A 24,135-nucleotide genomic window follows, 5' to 3' on the forward strand; every position below is an offset into this window, starting at 1 on the left:
ACACACACAAAAAAAAAGAAGAAAGAAAAAAAAAAATAAACCGCTATGTGTTACCATAACAATAACTATTTTCCTGAGAAAGGTGGTTCCAGTATAGATGTATCTGATGGAAGGGCTTTGTGAATGAGCGATAATTCATCAGGACATGCCAATACAGTGTTTATGACATATTCATGCATCCTAACTAAACTGTAGGCTCTGTAAATTTATCTTTGCCTCGAGCTGCACAAACTTCTCCTGTTATCATTTATAAACCACACTGATAGGTGAAGAATTGTATTTTAGGTATTTTGCCCGGATCAAAATTTATTCATGTTTGTCTACAATTTCTCAAAACCAATGCCCATGAAGTATAACCAATTTCAGGTGTGTTACATCAGAGCCCTTCTGTGGAGCGCCCAGGTTTCCAAATTCTCGAGAGAACGCTGAAGCCAATTGATTCAGGATTGTATCAGAAAAATCCATCAGTGCTTCAGCTAGGCTTCCTCTGTGAGCACTAAGCACTTAGTTTTCCATCTGTGGATGTCCTATTATCTAAAAAATATTGTACTTTATGTCACCCTTGTCTAGGAAACATTTCCAGTAGTAGCCTATTAGCAGGACAGAAGGAGAAGCATGGACGAATTATAGCCAGCCTGGAGCAGTCGAAGGATACAAATGGGACTGTGGTGAGTTGGAGCACAAACAAGCAGAGGGACCGGTGCCCCCGTCTTCCCCCAAAGTGTCATCAGTCATAACAGCAAGTTAACTTCAACAGAATATACCTCCCAGAAAAAGTACCTTTCAGACCGAAGAATGTCAGGCTTGTGCTACATCAGAAGGGCTGTGGGATGCCTAGAATCCAATTGAAGTTTTAAGATAGTTACCAAAAGACTGACAGAGATAAATAAAAAAAATACAAGTTTAAGAAATAATTTTGTACTGTAATAAAGGAAGGTTATGCCAGCCACTGCAACCGTGCACCTAAAACTGAAGTGTTTTTCCTATAGATGTCTTCAATTTTAGTAAGGACTTGGAAATTGAGTTAATCTATGCAATTGAGTAGTTTTATTAATTCAATTAAGTTACTCAAATTATATTTTACTCTGTGAATTATTGTAGGGGCAAACAATAGATCTAGATTCTCATTTTCATTTTGAATCTTTGAAATGGGTGAGCAGTAAATGTTTCAGTTAAGTTAATGTACTTTAGTGAAGAATGCTCACTGACGTAAGTACCATATTTTTGAAATCATGGAACACCTGACAGAAAGATTCTTAAAAAGCTTCTTTGTTACTTCTACCTTATTCTTGGTTTTCCTAAACAGGTGGAAATTACCCAAAATCAATAACGAGAGTTGCAAGGTCAGTAAAAAGACCAGCTCAAACCTGGGTCTTAATTTCAGGGCCAATTTGCCTTGCATCCCAGTAATCCGTTATTTGAGTTTTAGCAGATCTGACAGCTAATTAATTATGAAGGAAGATTGGAGAGTGGACAGCAGCAGCGGCACAAGAGGATTCATCTTTTCTGTTGACTTACTAATGTGTATCCGTTCTCTTGGCACAGAAAAGAATTCTTCTAGTAAATCTTTGTCCATCTTCCATCTCCAGAAAGGAAATCAGACATGACATTAACAATTGCCTCTGTATTCTCTGGGAAATGCACTCTTAAACCCAAGACATGGAAATATATTAGCACTTTAACATCACATATTTCTTTCCAGCTCCATGGTTCATGTTATATGAAAAATTTATAAATAATTTTCCAAGGAAATATGTAACTGGACAGTGTGTAAATGGGCCGTAAGGACAGAGGAGGAAACAGAGGTGTACCACTTCCAAAAGCTGCTGAGGTCAGTAAGCCACAGAACTAGCAGCAGTATAAATCTATGTGGTTTACATAAATTATAAACAAGTTTTGTGCATTTGGACAGGGCTCCTAGCAGCAACATGCAATCAATAGAGCTATCGAAGCAGTATATTAACATGGTGGGTGATTGTATAATGTCTTTAGCTCTTCAGGAAAATCCTGTAGGTATTTCCAGGCTCTGGGAAGCTGAATGCACAGAATACTTCACAGGTGCTGTCATGCCTGCTGCGATCTTTAGCTTCTCATCTGCTTGGTTTCACTCTTGATGGTGGCATAATTTACTGACCTCTGCCTGAGCAAGAAGGGAGCACAGCACCATGGCTTTCCACAAAAGGTGGGTCTAGTTGTTATCGGACTTCAACGATTTCTGGTAAAATTCTAAAAAATCTCTCACTTTTCTTAAACTTTATTAAGGAGAAATGAGAATACAGAGATTTCTTCTCCCCATCTACCAATAGGCTACATGGAATGCGAAGCTGTAAAAAAGTGCTGCAAAAGCTCCACCAAGTAAGAATTAAATATAAAGAAACGAGGTACTCTTCCAAAGGTATGTGTCCCTACTGTTAACATTGAATAGTGGTAACAAGAACTGTTTTCTGGACTTAATGCCCAGGTTCTGTTCATTTCATTTGTATGCATGTTCACATTGCCCAGCCTGTTCACTTCATTTGTATGCATTCCTAAATGGGAGGGAGGAAGGGAAAGCATCCTCAGCAGTGTAAGTTTGGGACGAAGAATTATCTTGCCTAGAACAGTACATTATCTTCCCTAAAGCTTCTATGAGACATCGTTAGTGCCCACAAAACAGCCCTGTGTCATTTCACATGCCCTGTATTGGTCTTTTTCCTTTCATCATATCCCATATAAGTTTTCTTCCTTCATTTTTTAGTATATTTGTTAAATAGAAGAGCCTAGGAAGCATGTAACTGTCTTCATTCATAATTCAGGTGTTCTAACAGTTGGCAGGAAGAACAGTGGCTCCACTCACCCTTTTTTAGCCAGATCGGCTACTGCCCATTACCACCTCGATTGAAATCGAGTGGCAGAAGCACCTCTCACAAAGCAGGCATGCGGTTGCACTGTCAATACCCACAGCCTCCGGAGGTCAGGGCATGCTGGTTTGTCAAATTACTTACCCCATTAGCACAGAGAAGATTACTTCCACTTCTTGCTGCTGTTTCTGCATCCTCGCTCGCAGACAGCAGCTAGAGATTGCATAAGAGTGAGATGTGCTGCAGAAGCGATGAGGAAAGGAAGCAACAGCACCGAAGTCAGCATCACGGGAAAATCCTTCTGCTAGATGAGGTGAGGACACAGTGAATTACTGATTCAGCAGATGCCAAAGCAGACACTTCTGACCATGGGCATAGGCCAGCCTAGGCAGCATTAACTGTATAATTTAAAAAATACGGTGTAGGTGTAAGACATTTCCCTTTCCCTCTGTCTTGCGTTAATACAAGTAATGCAAAAATGCATTGCCTAGACCTGACACGATCATTTTAAAAAATATGATGGGAGATGGTTCTGAGAAGCATGAGAGCAGGAACAACAACAACAAGAAAGGAATATACTTGACATGGAAAACTGCCTAGGAAGTGAACGTTTTACTCTACAAAGGTAGAGGTCCGTCTTGAACACAATTTCCAACTTACAACAACAAATGGAACCTAACTTTGACAGATGATTCTCTAACCTACTTAATAAAGGGCAAAAAAATCCAGATAGGAAATAAAGCTAAAGAAACCCTTGTTAAGAATAGTTTGGGGGTTGCAGTATAAAGGCCATTTGCTTCCCTGCATATTGAAATAATGAGGAATAGTATATAAAAAATTGTGATAACTATCCATTACTGGAATTTTTGAAATCAGGTTTTGGTTTTTTTGTTTTGTTTTGTTTTGTTTTGTTTTGTTTTGTTTTGTTTTGCTTTGTTTTGTTTTGTTTTGTTTTGTTTTGTTTTGTTTTGTTTTGTTTTGTTTTGTTTTGTTTTGTTTTGTTTTGTTTTGTTTTGTTTTGTTTTGTTTTGTTTTGTTTTGTTTTGTTTTGTTTTGTTTTGTTTTGTTTTGTTTTGTTTTGTTTTGTTTTGTTTTGTTTTGTTTTGTTTTGTTTTAAAGAAGTACTCACTGGGAAACAGGACCATATTCAGAGAAGCCCTACAGTCACAGCTACACAGGACATAATTGTTCATGATCAAAACAGTTAAAATCACCCTTCAATATGTGTCTCTGGTGGTCTCAGCTATACAGTGGTCACACTGAGATGTGCTAAACTAGCTTAAATCCTCAGATCCTGTATGTGACAGCAACATAGTTTTAATAGGTCTACACAGATAAGTAGAATTTGGGGAAATCAAGCAATGTATTTTGTATCAGCTGCCAAAAGACCTAATATGTGAGGCCTTAGAAAGGTCAGTAGGTCCTGAGCCAGGTCAGGACTCTCGCACTGGGTCCCCTTTCCATTTTGGTCTCAGAAACTGCCCTCAGGATCTACCAAATTGCACAGAATTGTTTGCTATGCAGGTCATTGCTGTAGGTGCCAGAGGAGTTTGTGTGATGGCAAACAAGAGATGTGTCCCATGAGACATGCTCTTTTCTGATGGAAATTTGAGAAGTTTTTGCTAGGCTATTGTAATATCTCTCCCCCAGCCACTCTAAATTCTACTAATAGTCTGCAAATACCAGATAGGTTTCATTTAAATATATCACCAGTGGTTTTTAAGGACTCTGATAACAACTTGGCAATACAAAATGAACCAGTATTTGATCTGCTTGACAATGTATTGGAAATCTTATGTTGATCTTAATTCATCACTGCTATAAAGTACAGTATTTGTTACCTCTACAGATTGCTCTATGGAAATATCAAGTTCTGTTTCTATGACAACAAGAGTCATAAATGCCAAAATTCTTCCTGTTCACTTTCTTTTTTCAGCTTGATGATGAGTCATTTTTTAATTTTTTTTTTCTTCATTCTTTTAAAATAAGCTTTTCCTTTCCCCTGGAAATTAATAATCCAAACAGTACATGCCTTCCTTTCTGTATTCACAATGTCCAGTTGTTTCACCGCAGCCAAGCTGTGCCTTGGAGAATCTGAAAAAAACTCATATCTTTTTCTCCAGCAAATACTCAGATCCTGGAAATCATGAAAGGTGGCAAAAGCAAGCCCAAGAGTAACCTTATAGAAGCAGGACTTTTCCAACAACCATATTCCAGTTAGGACTGTGTGATGGCAAGGCTGGAATGCACAAGGGTCAGCATCAGAGGCAGCATCTGAGGTTTGCATGGGTGGAGCTCCTGCTTCTGCATGCTCACAGCTCAGGTACATTGATAGACATGGAGACAGGAGCTTCCCAGAGTTCTGCAGAAAAAAACCACCAAATCATCACCTTTCTCAGGGGGAAATAAAACCCCTCAAACAAACAAAAAAACCCCTGACAGGACATATTTTTTTTGCAGCTCCCTGTCAGAGTGTTGGGGTCAGTAGGACTTTCAAGATCCACAGTTCCAGAACAGCAACACTACACTGGTGGACTTAGGTTGTCTGACAAGGAACCAGAAGTACAAAGGGCCAGAAATATATGGAAAAAAAAACCCTTTATGAACAGTGTTCCCTGTGGCATAAGCAGAAATTTAACTCTTTAGGCAATCTCACAAGACCTGTAGTTTCAGTGAGCCAGACTATCCATCCCTTTCTTGGTTTAAAGTCCAGATAGCCTGGTGTCTCCAGATCATTTTAGCTGGAGCTGAGTCACATAGGAAAATTCGTACATCAGCATTTCCAGGACATTGTATTCAAACTTCTGGTTCACAAGATATTTTGGGAAACAATTCCATGCAGTCAAATATGCTTACTCTGTTATTCTTTTCTAGATATTTGCATTTGGCTACCCCTTAAGAGAAATTACAGGTGGAGATGTACGCATGTTCTGAGACGATATGATCGTTCTTATGCTGCCATGTAAATGATGCTTGGTTTGATTTGATCTGACATTTTCAAAACAGGAATTGATTTCTCATGAATGCAAATCCTGTCTGCAAGTGTCACCAGTGACAAGCTGGGCTGCATGCTTTACTCCACAGGTCAAACAGACAGGAAGGTTCACCGTCCACATCCAATGGTCATAAGCACCGAAAGGAGAGCTGCCATTGACCAAGGTGATCATCGTCCTGAGCTGCAGTGAAAGTAAATCCTTCTCATGTGTCCTGGTTTCAGCTGGGATAGAGTTAATTTTCTTCTTAGTAGTTAGTACAGTGCTGTGTTTTGGCTCTGATGTGAGAACAATGTTGATAGAACACTGATGTTTTTAGTTGTTGCTGGGTGATGTTTATACCAAGTCAAGGACTTTTCGGTTCCTTGGGCCCTGCCAGGGAGAGGGCTGGGAGGGCACGGGACATTGAGAGGGGACACAGCCAGGACAGGTGACTCAAGCTAGCCAAAGGGATATTCCATACCATGGGACATTGTGGTGAGTATATAGGCTGGGTGAAGCAGAAGGAAGGGGGAGACATTTGGCATCATGGCATTTGTCTGCCCAAGCCCCCGTCACCGTGATGGAGCCCGGCTGCCCTGGGGATGGCTGAGCACCTGCCTGCCCTGGGCAGCGGTGGGTGAACTCCTGGGTTTGCTTTGCTGCTGTGCGCGGCTTCTGCTTTACCCTTTTCCCCCACCTTTCCATTTTTTTTATTATTATTATTATTATTATTATTATTATTATTATTATTATTATTATTATTATTATTATTATTATTGTCGTTCTTACCTCTTTATTCTGTTCAAATTATTAAATTGTTCTTATCTCAACCCTTGACTTCTACATTCCTTTCCAATTTCCTTTCCATGCCCCTGAGCGAGGGTGAGTGAACAACTGGCTGCAGGTTAACCGGTTGCCAGCCGGGGTTAAACCATGACATCATGTTAATTAAAGCTGCAGTGGCTACAGGACATGTGGGGAGGGGACGGAGAGCCACCCCAGAGCTGCAGTCAGGGTAAGTCCATGTCTTCCTGGGAAAGGACATTGTCATACAGGAGCTGTAACCAGTCATGGAGAAAAACATTCATCCACAGCCCTTTAAGGGTCCCCTTCCATGCCATGGCTATTTCTTGTGAAAGCCTGCCTGGCTCTGAAGGGGCCGTGGGAGGCGTGAGCCCATGGGCACGGATCAGGTGGATCAAAGTTAGTGTGGGCACAGTCTGGTCCATGCTTCCCCTTTGCTTTTGGGAGGTGTCCTGTGCTGTGAGTTGTTTCACCGAGCTGTCTCCCAGCCCTCAGCACATCCCGCACCATTTCTTGCCCTCCTGCCACCTTCTGCACTCCCGGGGAAGCCTGCTAGTGCCGGAACAGCAAAACCCATTTCCATCTTCATTATACAAAAAAGCTATGCAAAGTACTGCAGCCACATAGTTTATGAGAATACACAGGACATATATTACATAAGCAGTGGCAGAACAGGGTCCCTTATTGCTTCTGCAGGTTGTAAATTATAGAAATCGTTTTACAATTCCTCTTGTATGTCATTTTTTTCCTCTCTTCTCTACAGTCCTGTCTCATTGCAGTTCTGCTCTGTGTGCTACAAAGACATTCCGATATAACTATAGTATTTCCCTGACTCTGAGCAGAATACATCCAGATGGGAGCTCAGGAAAATTACTCCCTTTACAAGAGAGTTCCTCAATGCAATTGGACCTTGACATGGTGCTAGCTCTTTTTTCCTCTAGAAAGGAGCTGCACTTTTAACAAGACCTGTTATCCAGATGCTGTGTATGTGGAAGGACTCATAACGTTCAGTGCTTATGACTGAAGTAGGACGATACTGTGGCTCATAACACAGCACTTCCATTGCACAGGGCTTTTTTTCTTCTTTTGCATCTGTGTTAGACTTACAAGTTGGCCAGAGAAGCATTACTGCCCTAGCTGTGCTTCCATCAGAACAAAGCAGGTTTTAAGCTGACTTTTGTGGTAGAATCAAATCACTGCTGGTCACAAATGAAAATCCTCTCTGCTCTGTCGTTTCTGCATGACAGTCTCTGTACTATAGATCTGTAGGTTATAAAGGCAGCTGGTTGCACACCTAGCTATGCAAAGTGCAGCACACCATGCCATGCTGCTCTTCTGCCCATGTATGCGAATCTGTAGAGAATTTCTCGGGCCCGTGAGGCAGTTTGCAGAGGATGGCATCATCACCAGACGTGCATGCACCCAGGCAGAGTTGAGGAGCTTGTGAAACGTTAACTTTGGTATTTGTTGGCTCCTGAGCTTGAATATGCAATATGAATATTCATTCGGGAACAGCTTTCTGGGTAAAGCCAATATATTGGCTGTCAAAATGTAGCATGTATCAAACTTTAAAGAGGTTATACAGGAGTGGTGTTCAATGGAAGAAGGAAAATGTAGAATATAATTAAATCCCTTGTAAAAAAAAACATCTGCAGCTTAAGTAAGGCTTCTTTCATAGGAAGCTTGAATGCAAAGACATTCATGTCAGTCTTTGCTGTAGTGCTACCAGAAGCAGCGCCACCAAACTGTAAAGGCTGCTGCAGCATAGCTGCCCCATCGCTCATCTTAGTTTTAGTGCACTGAGCCATACGGGTGCCTCCAAAAATGCTGACTGAGCAGCAAGATGCTCTGCATACCAAAGCTCACATGCACATGCAGAGTCATCATCACCTTGAAATGTCTTTCAGACCACAGCAAGTGGTGCACAGGGTAGTGAATTCATCGCAGTACTTGGTGCACAGAATACTGAATTGATCTTGGTACTTGTTTTCTTCTCTGAAACATTTTCATTGTGCCATTTCATTTTCAGCTCTTAGCTGGCTATTGTTCCCCAACACTTGCCATGGATATATTTCTTCCCTTCCTGACCTGTTACCTGCATCTGTGTCTCCTGGGCCACAGGATCACGAGCACAATGGAAAGGAACATTTTCACTGTTCTGTTTCTTTAGTGACAATATAAAATGCTTGACTTTTTGCCAGTAATTCTATTGTTAGCTGTGGAAACTCAGAAAAAAATGTTGATACTATCTATATTGCAATTTGCATCTTTACTGTTTCTTTGCACTTCTTTAATTTGAAGCCTAACAGTTGTGATTTTAAAAAATTCTTATTTCCTTACTGTATTGAATATCTCAGGTAGAGGTGTTTGGGGATTAGTGCATGAAGCTAAGTTCAGCCAAAACATGCAAGCCTTTGAATGCAAATTATTTTGTTCTAAAAATCACGTCTGGTAAACTTTCACTGTACAACAGCTCCACCACAGTTTACCCCTGATGTGCTCCATTTTTGCATGAGAAACCTGGGCTGGAAGCAGAAGGTTTTCAAGGCAACAGAAGGGAGTTGTGAGAACTTCTTGTCACAGAGGTGGAGGAAAGTCTAGATTTTTAGAGGGATTGATCAGCAAAATACAGCAATTATACAATGTGAAGGCATTCAGTACCAGAGGACTGGATTTAATGAGGTCCTCATTTTGACGCTCTGAAACAGGTTTATCTGCCTAGAAAAGTTCAGGAATTGTTCTTAACGTTTTTAGGGGTTTAGTCCAATTTGGGCTGAAACCTAAATTAGCTTTATTTTCCCCCACAAATTAAATCGGTGCCAGTTTGCATTTATATTTTCACTAAAACTTCTGCTTCTTTGAAAGCCGGGTACATAATGCCTTTTCATAAAAATCCTCATATAGCATCAACTAAAATTCCTAACCACTATCTTTATGTTCATGAAACATCCCTTTTTTGAATACCTCCAGTAAGTGATGCTAGACTTTACCATCTGGCAAGATTTTTATCCCATTGTATTTCTTTTTCGTATCTGAAGACTATAATTTGCTTATATTGCTTTGCAATTCCACTTCTCAGGATTATTTTCCAGGCATTATCATAGCTCTGCTTCCTAATTTTAATAGTTTATAACTAATTTGCAATATCAATGATCTATGTAGTCTAAATCCAGAATCAGCTTTATTCAGAATAACACTCTATTCTTTCTCTTTATGCTAATAGAAACAAGAGGTGAGTACATGGGCAAGGAAATGATGTGTTCACATTTATTCTGCTTCTCCATCACTCTGGATTCCAACAGCCCAGCCTGTTCCTGAAATGCAGCTCAGACAGAAAGTTTCTCTGCAAGTTCAGCTTGTCAGGAACTGAACAGCCCTTTTCCTCATCCGCTTCTTTAAAATGAATGTCTAGCTCTCAATTTCTAGCTTTGCAGAATCCCACTTTCTTGAAGATAAAGTTCACCTAATCCTTTCAGACTCACTCCTGTTTACCCTCTCTGGCCATCGCTGCTGCTCACTAAGCCACTGCAATTCCCTGGCGACAAGAAGAACCTGGCAGGGTGCTGCCTAAGGGCATCACCCCCCATGGTCCTCGGGGGGCAGGTGGGAAGGAATCACGAGTTTGCAATCAGAAGAATCATCCACAAAACTGGGCTTTCCTCCTTCACCTAAAGGCTTCCCTGCCAGAATTAGGCTTCAGCAGCAACAGCTTCAAGCAGCGGGGCATGCAAGACAGCCTGCCTTTTATGTTCCCAGGAACAAATCAGTACAGCCCAGCAAATATAATTTTTGCCACTGCTAATAAAATGCCTTCAGCTTTGTACTGACCTGACAGTGCTGCGTGTTAAAATTTGTCTGGGCTTGTTTTATCCTCAGCTGCTTCTAGCTTGTTTTAGCTGTGACAGGGATTCATAACGGCCAGGTGATGGCTACCTATTTTACTTTGATTCAGCTCTGTAAATACAGCACATGGCCATGCCTAACAAGTTACACAGTCACTAGTAACAAGCATTAGCTCTTTAAACTCACTGGCAGGGAGAGGATGTCCTTCCCCAATAACTAACATGTGAGGAAAGTCATGTTGTAGATGGGTTCCAGTGAGGAAAGAGCATGTTAACATACTGTCTTATAAAATGTATAAAAATAAGCCCAAGCCAGCGTAAGACTGAGAAGGAAGAAGCTCCCGGCAACAAACACATACCTTCCAGGGAAGAAAGCTAACATGTAAATTCCCTTATGGGACAGGCATATTAAAGTGCTCTGTTTTCATTAAAATAACAATTTAAATTAACCAAAAGGAATTATTAGTATTCTTATTTATTATCAAGACCCTATTGTGTATCCACAAACCAACAACATGAACCATAACTGAAAAAAATTCAGTGTACTTTATTTCTGGGACTCCCCATCTGGATCCAGAGGTGCGGCTGAAGGGTGGTCACTGCACTGAAATGAGAAGTGGAGACAAGGTGTGGGAAACTCACCTTGAGGGGGAATGAGAGAAAAATTGGGTCCTAACAGAAGTGTAGTATTACAGAAAGCTTTTTAGGGTCAAACACAGCTACCGCCTTCAGGCCGGCTGGCATGCAGAGGATCTCCACCAGCACGGCTCCCCAAGGCGCACAGCCTGCTGTCCCGGAGGAGCCGTGGGGGCTGGAGCGGAGCGGAGACACCGCGGCCAGGCTCTGCTGTGCTCCTGCAGGGCTGGGCACGCGATGGTACCACACGGCCCGTAAGCTGCACAGCGGCTGGAAAATACATGAGAAGGTGCCTGTTGCTGGGCCGACAGCTGTGGCGAAGACCAAGCAGGAGCCTCATTATCTGCCAGAGAAGGTCGGGAACTCGGCCCCTCAGCACTTCAGAGCCTTCTGACGAGGACATGCTGACTGCTAAAGGAAAACAAACTGCTGAAGAGATAAAATTCAAGGATGCTATGGTAAAATAATGGTGGTAGTGTGAGATCGCGACCTCCTACTCAAATGGCCCCTCCGAAGAGAGCGGATCCCTCCTCGGGGAGCGTGCACAGTAAATTTAAAATGAACTGTGCCTTTAAATGAAAGCGAGAGAACTTTACACCAATAATAATGAAGGAATTATGACTAGAGTCACCCAAGCCCCACCTGAGAGCAAAGAGAAGAATAAAAAGTGAAAGAATGAGGGGCCAAGTGGGGAAGACACCACCGAGGACAAGTGAAGGGAAGACACCACCGAGACGGACCCCCGGGACCGGCCGACGGGCTGAGCTTTGCTTCTCCCCGCTTGGGACTTGGGCCAGACTGAAACTAAGCGCCTCTTCGGGAGACTTGGGAATCTCTAGAGAGTTACTCTTTAACATTTGTAGCCAGGCTGCATTGTTGTAACTTTGCTGCACGTTTCATACTTCATAACACTTTATTTGCATGTGCCTTTTGCAGACAGTCACTGTCACCGGCCATCAAAGGAACCTGTGTCTCTGTCGCACCAATAAAACTGCCCTGTTAAGCCGCCTCGTCGCAGTTTCTGATGGAACCGACGAATCCCTGGAGCGCGGCCGTGCTCGTTCATGGGCAGGGCTGGCCTGGCAGTGCAGGCGCCATCAGTGTGTCCAGGCCGCGGCCGTTTAACGGGCATATTAAACGTGACTGGACTGATAGTGGGAAACTGGACATCACCTAGAATTTAACCCCAGCCTCACCTAACCTCCCACCTCGGTGAGGAGAGTGGGAAGGCAGGGGGCTGGGGGGTGGGTGTATTTCCTGCTAAATTACTCCATCCCCTTTAACGCAACACTAGGTCAGTACGCCCAGGGTCCAGTCTCTCATACACTTCATTACCTCTTTTTAGAATCATGGAATGGTTTGGGTTGGAAGGGACCTTTAAAGGCCATCTAGTTCCCACCCCCCAGCCCTGGGCAGGGACACCCCCCCCCAGCCCAGGCTGCCCCCAGCCCCATCCAGCCTGGCCTTGGGCACTGCCAGGGATGGGGCACCCACAGCTGCTCTGGGCAGCCTGGGCCAGCGCCTCGCCGCCCTCACGGGGAAGAATTTCTTCCTCATATCTAGTCTAAATCTACCTTCTTTGAGTTTAACATCGTTACTCCTTGCCCTATTGCAACAGGCCATGGTAAAAAGTTTGTCCCCATCTTTCTTGTCGGCCCCTTTGGGCACTGGCAGGTGCTGTCAGGTCCCCCTGCAGCCTTCTCTTCTCCAGGCTGAACAGCCCCAGCTCTCCCAGCCTGTCTCCACAGCAGAGGGGCTCCAGCCCTCTGAGCATCCTCCTGGCCTCCTCTGGGCTCACTCCAACAGGTCCATGTCCTCCTTATGCTGCAGACTCCAGGGTTGGACACATTACTGCAGGTGGGGTCTCACCAGAGTGGAGTAGAGGGGGAGAATCCCCTCCCGTGACCTGCTGGCCACGCTGCAGGCAGTGCAACCCAGGATATGGTTGGCTTTCTGGGTTGTAAGCACATATTGATGGGTCATGTCAAGTTTCTCACACACCAGTACCCCCAAGTCCTTCTCATCAGGGCTGCTCTCAATCCATCCTCCCTCAGCCTGTATTGATACTGGGGGTTGTCCAAACCCACATGCAGGACCTTCCATTTAGCCTTTTTGAACCTTGTGACGTTCACCCAGGCCCACTTCTTGAGGTTGTCCAGGTTCATCTGAATGGCATCTCATCCCTCAGGTGTGTCAACTGCACCACTCGACTTGGTGTCATCTGCAAACTTGCTGAGGGTGCACTCGATCCCACTGCCTGTATCACTGATGAAGATATTAAACAGTACTGCCATAGGTTTGGCGTGGTAACATGTATTTCACGGGAGAGATGATCCAACATTGACACAAAGCTACATCCAAACCTGGTGATACTCTTGTACTATCATCATCTGTGCTCAGAGGGCTTCTTTAAGAGGTCACGGTGACTTTATTTAGCTTAATAGAAAGAGGGGCACTGTAATTTTTCAGCTTTCTTATTTCAGCTTTTTCAAAACAAGTCACATTATACATAGAGATGGTTTAGCCTCACAATTTCTTATTGTTAGTAGAATGCAAAAAGATGAAGATAATGAAAAAAATATGAATGGAAAAGGAACCGAGTAATGCCTATAGATGATGGCTACAGCCAACAAATGTCAATGGAGGTTGATGTGAACAAATAGAAAATAAAGTGCAAAGCTGGAAATGTTTCCAAGCAATAACTACCCAGGTTACTGAACAGAAAATGACTTAACATGTGCTTTGGTTTTAGTAATGTTTTCCTCCAGTGGTAGCAGTTGGCAGCGAGGAAACTGTCAGCCAAAGTATTAGGTTTAAGCTCTATTTCAAGGAGGGAGACAAGGAGGACCTTACCCAGCAGTAGTGTTGGTCTGTCATGGCCACGGGTAAGGTCTCCGCTGCTGTTTTAGGCATCAGGCTTCCAGCAGGACATGGGGCAGCAAGGAGCCAAGAGGAGCAACAAGAGTCATCAGAGCTCTAAAAGTTAGCATCGATGAGGTAGTGTGGAAAGAATTGTGATTATTCAACCCAAAGAAAAGACTGAAGGGAAAGTAGTAACTGTCTGCAAATACATAAAAGCCTGATGCAAAGAGAAAGGGAATTAGGAATTTTTGATGTTGGGTATCATCGTAAAGGAGGATGATGTGTTCCATTAACACAAGGCAGATGCACGTTAGACATTGTAAAAACCTTCTGGTGATGTGGACAGAGGTCCTAAGGTACCCATTTCTGGAGGCATTTAACGCCAGGTTTCAGCAATGGCAAATACCTGTTTGATGTATTCCAAATTATTAATATCAACTTTTAAGATTGCTTCTACAAAGCTGCATTAAAATAGGCATGGGTTTTCAAATACTGCTTTCAGTCATGACCTGGAGTGGCTGGCTTTGGTTGGTGCTGGCATATCCCTCCATAAAATGGCTGATGAAAAAAAAACCAGAGTAACTGGAGGATTAGCAAGGGTATAATTTATTACATACAACCACTTCTGAAACAGTGCACCTTGTTCTCTCTGCCTTTTTCAGTGGTGGGTGGAGCTAGAAGATGCATGCAGGTATGAACACACTTGGTAATAAAGTTATTTTTTTTGTTTCCCTTATGCTACCAGTATACTAAGGCCATAAGAAATCTAAAAAAAATGCTTGGGAGAAAAACAGACTGGGTCTGGCTTTTTGTGTGGAGCAATGTAGGTAGGAAAACTTGCCAATGGACATTGAGCCCACAAGCAGATCACAGACAGCAGGACTTGGCAGGAGGAGTCCGCAGATGTTTGCTGGGCTGTGGGGGAATAAGTGGTCTTTACCGCACAGGGCTGCTGACTTTATTAAGACATACATCAGGTTAAAAGGCAGAGATATAGGTCTATAGTGGTAACTTGTTAAATTGAAGTAGGAAACTTTCAAATATTAAAAAAATCCTGCCCAGCTTTTTCTCTTTTTCCACCTGAAGGAAATGCTCTCCAGTCCACAGAGACAGGGAACTGGGAATCTGGGGAGCCATTTGTGTGTGAGCAACCCAGAGGCAGAACAGGAAACGCTGAAGTGCCAACAGGTGAAGGAGCAACTGGTCCTACAGCAAGGCAGCTTCCACTGATGATGGGAAGGAGAAGCAGCTCTTCAGAGCCAACAATAAAATTGAATTCCAGTAAGTCCCTGGAGGAAAGGACTGGCTTGGCAGTGACAATGGAGAAGGAAAAGGCTGGATACACATTGATAAAAAAACCCGAACAGAGCCTTATCACAAAAGCACCACTTACCAACCAGTGTCACTCTCAGCATCTCCTCAGTCTGCTCAGGGCACCGAACACTCAGGTCAGATATCAGACCAAGGCTGCTTTAAACACAAGTGCTTCATGGGAATTTCAGTACAGTAACATCTGATATTCTGTGTATGCACAGGAGATGCTTCAGGGGCTTTGGCTCAATCGAAGGGGTATTTTTAGCACATGGATGACCCAGAGAAAAGCATGACAAGACTAACAGCACTCTTGACAAAGCACAACTGAGTCAGAAGAGCACGCACCTCTTAAGTCACATCCTGAGTACAAGGACAGCAGCAGGGGCAAGCCACATAAAATACTCAATTAAGTCTGAGATAGGAGATGTAAAATGAAAAAATACTTCACCCAAAAAAAAGTTAAATCAGATTTTGTTTTTTACAGGGCACAAGGCCTTGTTCTTTATCTTTTAACATAGTTTTATTCTGGTGAAGAAAAAGGAGTCTGATAAGATGACACAGTACTTTAAAATTATACATTGCCTCACATGCCCCTCACATACATGTGCTGCATGCATATGGCACAGGATATATTTAAGACGATATTGTTGCTTGATGCTTTCAAACATCTGAATTCTAAATCTTGCTGTGCTTGAAGTGTTAATTGCTGCAGCTGAACGGTATTTTCTGTCAATGTGCTGCAGCAGCCAGTGCGCAGGAGAATTTTTAAACTGAAAGGAAGCACGTGAACTAAAATGTGATTTGTGACTTGTTTCTGAAGTATTTGATGTGCAAGATTTATTTTTTAATATTAAATTTATCTCCTCCACCCTGTGACCAGAGTTTGGAGTGATGCCATGTGCCCTGGGTGAGCTCAGGCTGGTGCAGAACAGCCCATCTGTTTAGCAGCACCACAAGCTTTGCTCTTTCCTGGCTCCTCACTCAGCAAGCCCAGTTCAAAGTATCTGGCCTGATTAGGCCAACAGCAGCTGTGCTTTTGGCCACTTTCTGAAAGGGCAAGAGCACCCAAAGGGAGACCGAAGTGACTGATGATCCCAATCACTTGCTGTTGCGCTAAACACAAACTTCATTGAGAAACACTGTCCAAGGACAGACTGTTTATAAAAACACAGACAGAGGTTTGGTAAAAGATCTTTACAATAGAAAGCTGCAGTATGTTTTCCCCCCAGATAATCTGGGAAAAAAGCAAATATATTTGATGGAAATATCCCAGTAACTTCAAAGAAATGGGACACCCATAGTCAGTCAGGGTTGTTAGAATTTTTTGAGACATTTAACTTACTAGAAAAGGCACTTCAGTATGAAAGTCTCTCCATCTCTACTGATGAGCTGCAGACAACCTTGAGACAGAAAGTGTTGAGTTTTAGCGCTACCAACTCAGAAAACCAAATTTGTTGATTTCCATTCCCGAGGATGGGCTGGATATACCAGCAAGAGCAAACAGAGTCCACTACATCTCAGCGATGAAGCTGCACCTTGAAACATGCATCCTGATTCTCTTCTTCATGAAAAAAACATAAAGATGACCTTTGATTTAACATGAGTGACCCCCATGGGCAGTGAGCTCCATCAAATCTGCCACAAGCCATCAATGGGAGAGTTTGACAGCCCCAGAAGTAGGGCTGGGAGTGCAGGGCATGAACGCAGAGCTGGGACCGGCCCCTTGGACACATCCCCTGCCTCCTGTTGACTGCCAGGCAAGACCCCTGTCCCTCCGGCCATCCCTTGCTCCTGCTTGGCTCGCCACTTCGTTGCCATGAGTCACAGATGAGTGCAGGAACTCCTGCCTGGTCACAGGGAACGCGGCATCTGCAGCAAGCACAGGCTACAAGTATCTCCTGTCCTCCACCTTTGCTTAGGAATGGCATCAGGCATGCAATTTGGGGTTGATTAATAGCTCAGGAAGGAGATTTATGGACCTTGCCAGAAGTCTTTCTACACATCCATCTGTCATGCCAGGAACCTAAATAGAAATATTTAGTTTAATACAGTGCTTATACTCCTGTTACGCAAAACGCCACATTTAGAGAGTTAGAGGCAAAGTGCTGGATGTCACATTTGTGCTCAGTCACAGCCTTCAGGGGAGAGGGAAGAGCAGGGGGCGGTGGCACAGGGAGAGTACCACCCCCATACTGTCTGTGCAGGCCGGGATGCGGCACGTTACCTGTCACATCTCCTTGGTCGCAGCTCCTGGGATAGTGTCCCTCCTCCTCACCTGGCTCTTGGTCCCACTCCCTGCCAGCCTCACAGGCTCAGCCCCAAGCCCAGGGCTGAGCCCTGAGACCCCACCTTCACCCCACAGCTGGGCTGCATCACCTCCCACTTGGCTCTGCTCAAGCAAAGCCTCTGGGACGTGATGCCTGGGAGGGGATATCGGAGCTGTAAAAATGACAGCACTGTCCCCAGACTTCTTCCTGTGGTCATCGGTGCGCAAGCAATAAAACCTCATTACTTCTGCTGTGAGGAATGGGCAGTAACGGAGGCAGCTATTAAAGGAATACCTGGAGCTCTGTTCGATGCAGTGTGACACCAACAGGCACATGGAAAATACTAATCCACCATAACAAGAAAAGGTCGTGCTCCACAGACATTTTATTCTCAGTGCCTGGATACCCTCGTTAGCACATTCAGCACACTCGCCCCGTGGTACATGCGTCTGCGAACCAAAATGCCAGGAGAAACTCAAAATTAGTACTTGCAAATAGTATTATATTTTCCCTACACGTAAAGCTGTTTTTTTTTTTCCTTTAGCTATAAAGAAATAAAAAAAAATATCGTTTTTAAATAATAACCATTTTTTTGTTCTTGCATTCTTTTAGAAACGGAAGAGGTTCAACCAAGAAGCAGCAAGGAAAGGCATTAATTCAATGCAGAAGCAAATGACCTCCTGAGGGACTCCCAAGAGAGCAAGCAGAAACAATTCTTCCTCTGCTCTGAAGAGCACTTTTTTTTTTTTTTTTTTTTTTTCTCTCCAGTCATTACACTCAGGCTTTTATAGGGAAGATATTTGATACACCAGAGCCTTCAGTCCTTTGTCCATGAGCAATTTTTTCACTCCTCTACAAAGCTTTTTCAAAAAGAAAACTTTTTTTCCTGTGCTTTTTGGTACATGGTCTCAGGGGAGTGATAATGCTGCAGGGATGATGTTTTTGTATGCTCCAAACCCCACAATATGGTGCTTGGTTTTGTGTTATTTGCATGTTATAAAGGTGCTATTGAGTGGGGAATTTAGTGCTTCAACTCCATCCTTAGTGTTTTTCCATCTTCTGTGCATATGCAATAATTTGTACTCTAAGAGATGTGCAGTGACCTCTTTTTTTCAGTGCAAGGAATGTTTTCATTAAAAATAAAATACATCAAGACATTTCCTCTTTTAAAGCCTCATGTTGTGAATATAAAATAGGGATAGCCAATATCTACAATGCTTTCTTATCAGGCTATGCAGCTAAAAACGAGAGAGCAAGTGAGAGAGAGGGTAATTGGGCTGTTGCGCAACACAGATAAAACAAACTTTATGGGCAGCCCTGTAAGTTCATAAATACAAAATTAATAGCAGTAATAGCAACAACAACAATAATAAAATCTCTGAATCATATTCTTTGTGTCGAGATAGCATTGAAACAATTGAAGGAACAGTTCAGGGTTTCCAGGAGCCCGTGGTCACAGCAGAGAACACTGCAGCAGAACCAAGCCTACCTGGGACCAGCCGCCTTTGTCTCCCTCCTCGCCTCCTCTTCCTGGCTGTTGTTGGGTTCAAAGAGGGATCTGAGGTCTGGCCAGCCTGTTGCTCTTCGCAGGACTAGCCCACTGCCATCACCAGCACAAACGCAGAAATGAGATACCACCATTTATTGAAGAAAGAGTCGTTATTCTGAGTATGCAAGAGGCAGCAAATGCGCCTGAAGATGTGATGCAAAGCAGATTGCAGTGTTCGCAGGACAGAGGGACCGGGACTTGGCTCGGTGCTTTAAGTACACGACTGATCCCACTGAGGCCCGACAGCAGTATGTACATGCTTAAATTTATTTTTTTTTTTTTTAATAATAGGTACTAAATCAGAACCTGCATATAACATAGGAATAAAAAGCTCCATTTTTGTAGCTATTCACTGCGGCCCTTTCATTTACATTCCTTTTTAGCTGGAGGTGTGCGGTCTCATTTGCACTGTGAATATTTATAACTGTGAATTTAAATGATCTCTTCTTCAGTAAAGAACCTTAATAGTCTATGGCTGGTTAAATCATTTGCTAGAAAATATTCACAATGTGAACACAAAAAAGGAGCAAAAACTATCAAAACAAATTCATGGAGACATCCCAAAGAGCACATGCAGCATACATATCAGTCCATTTGATCAGCTATTGTCTTACTGGTGTACTGACTAAAGCAGAACTCAGAAGGCATGAAAATTAGTTATTTCCACCATCTTGAGGAGACAATATTAGTATGCTGACACTAAACTCATGGCTTCTGTAACTAATATGCCTTGTTGGTTACAAATTGCGTTTGAAATATTCTGAAATGTTAGAGCTGGCTGAATTATCAAAAAACCAGAATTGTTAATATTTTTACAAATAGAAGCTGTCAGGTTTGTTCAAGGCAATTCACAAATTCGTACCACTCTTTATCTGACAGAATTTAGATCACTGCTGAATAATGGACATAGTAGCTCACAAGCCCCAGAATTTTCCATTAATTTAGGGTAAAAAATAATTCAGCTGAAAAGTCATACAGCTAATTACTCTGATTTAAAGAGCATTTCAATTACCTAATTGAAGAACAGAAATAGTGCACTCAATTTAGGTGGTCAGTCACAGTTCAGAAATAATGAATAGTAAATGATTAATACACAGCACAGAAACAGTCATAATCTGAAAATTATTCCTTTGAATAATCTAGTGGATAGCTGGCAACAATGGACACTCGTAATCAATTAAAGGGGCTGGCTGCAGACTTTACACTGGAATAATGGAAAGAGTGGTTTTTCACAATGTTTTACCCAAAATGTGCTTTGTCCCCTGGGAAGGTCACACATATGTTTTATTGCAGGTTTCTTTACTTAAGATCTGTGTGTTTGATTTTATTTTATTTTTTTTTTTTTTTAATTAATAGGAGGCAATTTCTCTTGGCTTACCCAGCTCAATTTTTAGTGGCATTTCCATATCAAATCACTGCCTCAGTGCTGTTGTGCCAATGCAGGGTGGGTGCCAGGCTGGAGGATGCATCCAGGGGCTGCCAAAGATGTGATGGGAGCTGGGGAGAGCCAGGCTGTTCCTCACGAGTGGGGAATGAGAAGATGTCTGGCAAGAGGTCTCCTGGAGAAAGGTGACAGCCAGAAACAGATCAAATTAATTCCATCTCAGCCAGACTCAATACATTAACATAACTATATAACAAATAAGTGAATAAATATACATCTAAATACGATTAATTGATATTTATAATTAATAACTACATTAATAACTAGTTACCATTAGTAACTAAGCATTCATAACTGAAGTACAAAATTAAAGCAAAGAAATGAGTTAAAATTGTTCTGAAAATACCTTAACCCAGTGAAAAGTGACCTTCAGATTGGTCAAAATATATTCAAGAATCTTGCTACATCTCCTGATCCTTCCCAGGGAAAAGAGAAGGAAGGAAAACCTTATAGCAAAAATGTTCCATTCCAACTACTGCAAAATAATAAAAAAATTATTCTGAAACGACATTCTAAATTGTAGCATACCGAATTTCCATTCGAAATATGAATGTAAGGAAACAAAACCAAAAGCAAGCCATGTTTTGTTTCAGGGAAAACAAACCAGAAATGTCCCAGCTGCTCAGTGTTGTGTGAGAGACTTACAAACTCTGGTTTTTTCAGCAGTAAGTCAGATAACTGGGTATTGTTGTTATATGTGTATATTTTCCCTGCCTTCAGAATTTGTTAAATCATTTGCCATAGCAACTCTCAGTGATAATAAGTTGTACAGTTTAATTACATGTTGCATGAAATTATTCCCATTTGTCAGTTTTCATGTTCTCACATAAGAAATTCTGTTCAAACAAGTCATACCTTCTAGAAGAGGACTTATTTTTTTTTTACACTTTTATCTTAATTACCTAGTTAGTTATTGTTTAAAAATCATTGCAGACAGGCTGACATGTCTAGGTAGCAGAGCCTAAGCTGGGTGAAGCCACACACTTTGCAGGATCCCCGTCAGCTCCTGGTTCCTGTCCCCACTGTCCCCATGCAGCCAGCCCAGCTTGGAGGGAGTGGCTGGCACGTGGCAGCACGTATCAGGACTTGCAGAGGAAAGGATGAACTTCATGAAAAAATTGGAGGCTTTGCAACGTTTGGCCTCAGTGCATGCATGGATCTTCTCTATGGTGAGCACAGCAAAGGACAGGATAGGAAACTCTGGAAGCGAAACCACTTAATGATACTGTGAATGGCAAAGTAAAGAGGAATGAAATGCCCCGACTGAATGTGGAGTATTTTATTGAACTGCTTCTCTGTGCAATTACATGAAACACTACAGAAAGCACCTAGCACAGGAACAGTGTCATACCTGCTCTTTGCCCAGCCAGTTTCCCATCCGCACCAGTGTCATAGAATCACAGAATCATTTAGGTTGGGAAAGACCTTTCAGATCATCAAGTCCTTTTCACTGCTTTTGTTCTGCAGCTCAGATGTTTTATGTCCCACCACCCCACATCACAGCGGGGAGCAGAGCAGTAACTCCCGTTCGAGCCCTGCTGCCCTGGCACTGCCACAGCGCATCAATGGGTGAGTCACTGATCGGTGCTCAGGAGAAGTCATGTGCTAAAACTTGGGATCACTAGAAAACTGCTTGTTGTGAGGAATACAAGAACAAGATGTAACAGAGGTCTCTATTTAATAAAGATTTTTTTGCTCAGAGGCAGCAGTTTTGTGGGTTTTGTCATGACACAAGAATAAATGACTATGAGTGCGAGCGCACTGATCCTTATTGTGGGGTTGCTGCTCCTTGGTGTCCATCTAGCCCACTTAAGCAGAAGAGCAAATGGACATGACTCCAGTGGCGATGGTGACTCAGCTCCTTCCACTGCTGTTTATTCCTCCTTGGAACCTTTTCTGCCTGGGTCTTCCCCCAAAAGTTTCCTACATGAAGGCAGTGTCTCTGAGTCCCTTAAACACAAGGGACAGGAGAAGGAAGGCTCTTCCTGCCCAGCAACTCTCTTGGGTGGAACTCATTTGCCTTTTGCCCTCCAAGATGCTGTGCGGCCCCATGGACATCATGCGAGAAGGTTCCTATCTGTCAAAATCTGTTAAAGTGTCACAAGAAATGTAAATACCATTTTTCACACAGGCACTCTTCTGCCTTTTGCATGAGTCACAGGGAAGGTGGAAAGGCACCATGTTTAACACTCTTTTTTGTCTTTGAGGCACCAAAATCCTTGGCAGCGCTCATGATGTAACTTAGTTCTGTAAAGCTCAGGAGAGCCTTGACTGCTTGTTCCTTAGTGTTTAGAAACCAGCAGACGCTGGAGGTGCAGCGCTGTTACCAGTCACTGTATAAGGAAAACAGACCTGACAATCAGTTTTGCTTTTTCTTTGCTATTTACACCGATGTGTCAGAGACAGGTACACAAGGAATTTGGCAGAAAGGATGTGTTAATTTAATGTGCTGTCAGAAAATGGCTCTGCCTCTCCTCCCTGCTGGAGGAGGGCTGCAGGCTGCATCCCAGAGTGGGGCTGATGGGGTCCCTATCTGCTGGGGCTGGGCCAGCCCCCAGGGCTTCATATATCTGTGTCTAATATAGCCAGCACTTCTGGTCATTTCATAAAGAAAGCATATTATTAGCTCTCCTTAAAAATAAACCTCCTGTCTTCTTAGCCATCCTGAGCCCCCTCCATTGCTGCGGGAGATCCTGCCTCTCCCCAGGCAAAGCAGGATGTCTCAAAACTCAGGCACAAGCAGAATGTGAGTCCCTCCCAGGCTCAGTGCTCTGAGCAGTTTATCAGTTTGGGTAAGAGCAGTCCCCAGCCCCTGAGCAGAGGAGAGATCGAAGAGGGATGAAAGGCTTCCAGCCCCTTCCTCGTTGCCCTTGGCTTTGGGCCACTGGTTCACCCATCTCAGGGGGTCTCTTAGTGGGCTTGTTTTCTGCAAAACTTAAAACAATCCTTCCCAGCTCAGATTATTCAGCTTCTCACCACAAATATTTACCTTTACATTGATACCAGTAATACCAGAAGTTTAATGTATAACCGTAGTATACATTTAACCTCAGTATAATTATTGATTTGTAATTGAAAAGTCCCTGTATTAGTATAATTATTAGATTGTGATTGAGAAGACCTGGTGTTGTATGGATGAGATTTATGATTCAACTTGAAAAGAACACATAGGTTGAAAGAAAAGAACCAATGGAATCTCATGGAAATCTAGCAGATTTTGCCAAGAAACATTGTAAAAGGACTAAGATGACCGGGTCATGAAGTGTTTCGAAACCAACAACATCTCCGTGGTCACAAAAGCAGCCCTCTAACTCAAATAAGAAGAAAACTATGCATGTGCAAAAGGAGGAGGGATGAATGTAAATGAATTCTGGGAAATAATCAAATATGTATGGGATTTGGGGGAAATGTGATGCATATGTATGATTATACAGAATATAAGGGACATATATTAGAAGATAAGGTGAGCATGTTAGGAGGAGATATCCCCCGTGTTCCCAGCACCAAAATAAAGACTGACTGGTTTCTAAACTTCAAAACAAGTCTTAGAAAGATCAGTTGACTGATCTTTCAGTAACAACTCGCACACTACATTTTCCCCT

The sequence above is a fragment of the Falco naumanni genome, chromosome 7 (assembly GCF_017639655.2).
Source record: "Falco naumanni isolate bFalNau1 chromosome 7, bFalNau1.pat, whole genome shotgun sequence".
Taxonomy (NCBI): domain Eukaryota; kingdom Metazoa; phylum Chordata; class Aves; order Falconiformes; family Falconidae; genus Falco; species Falco naumanni.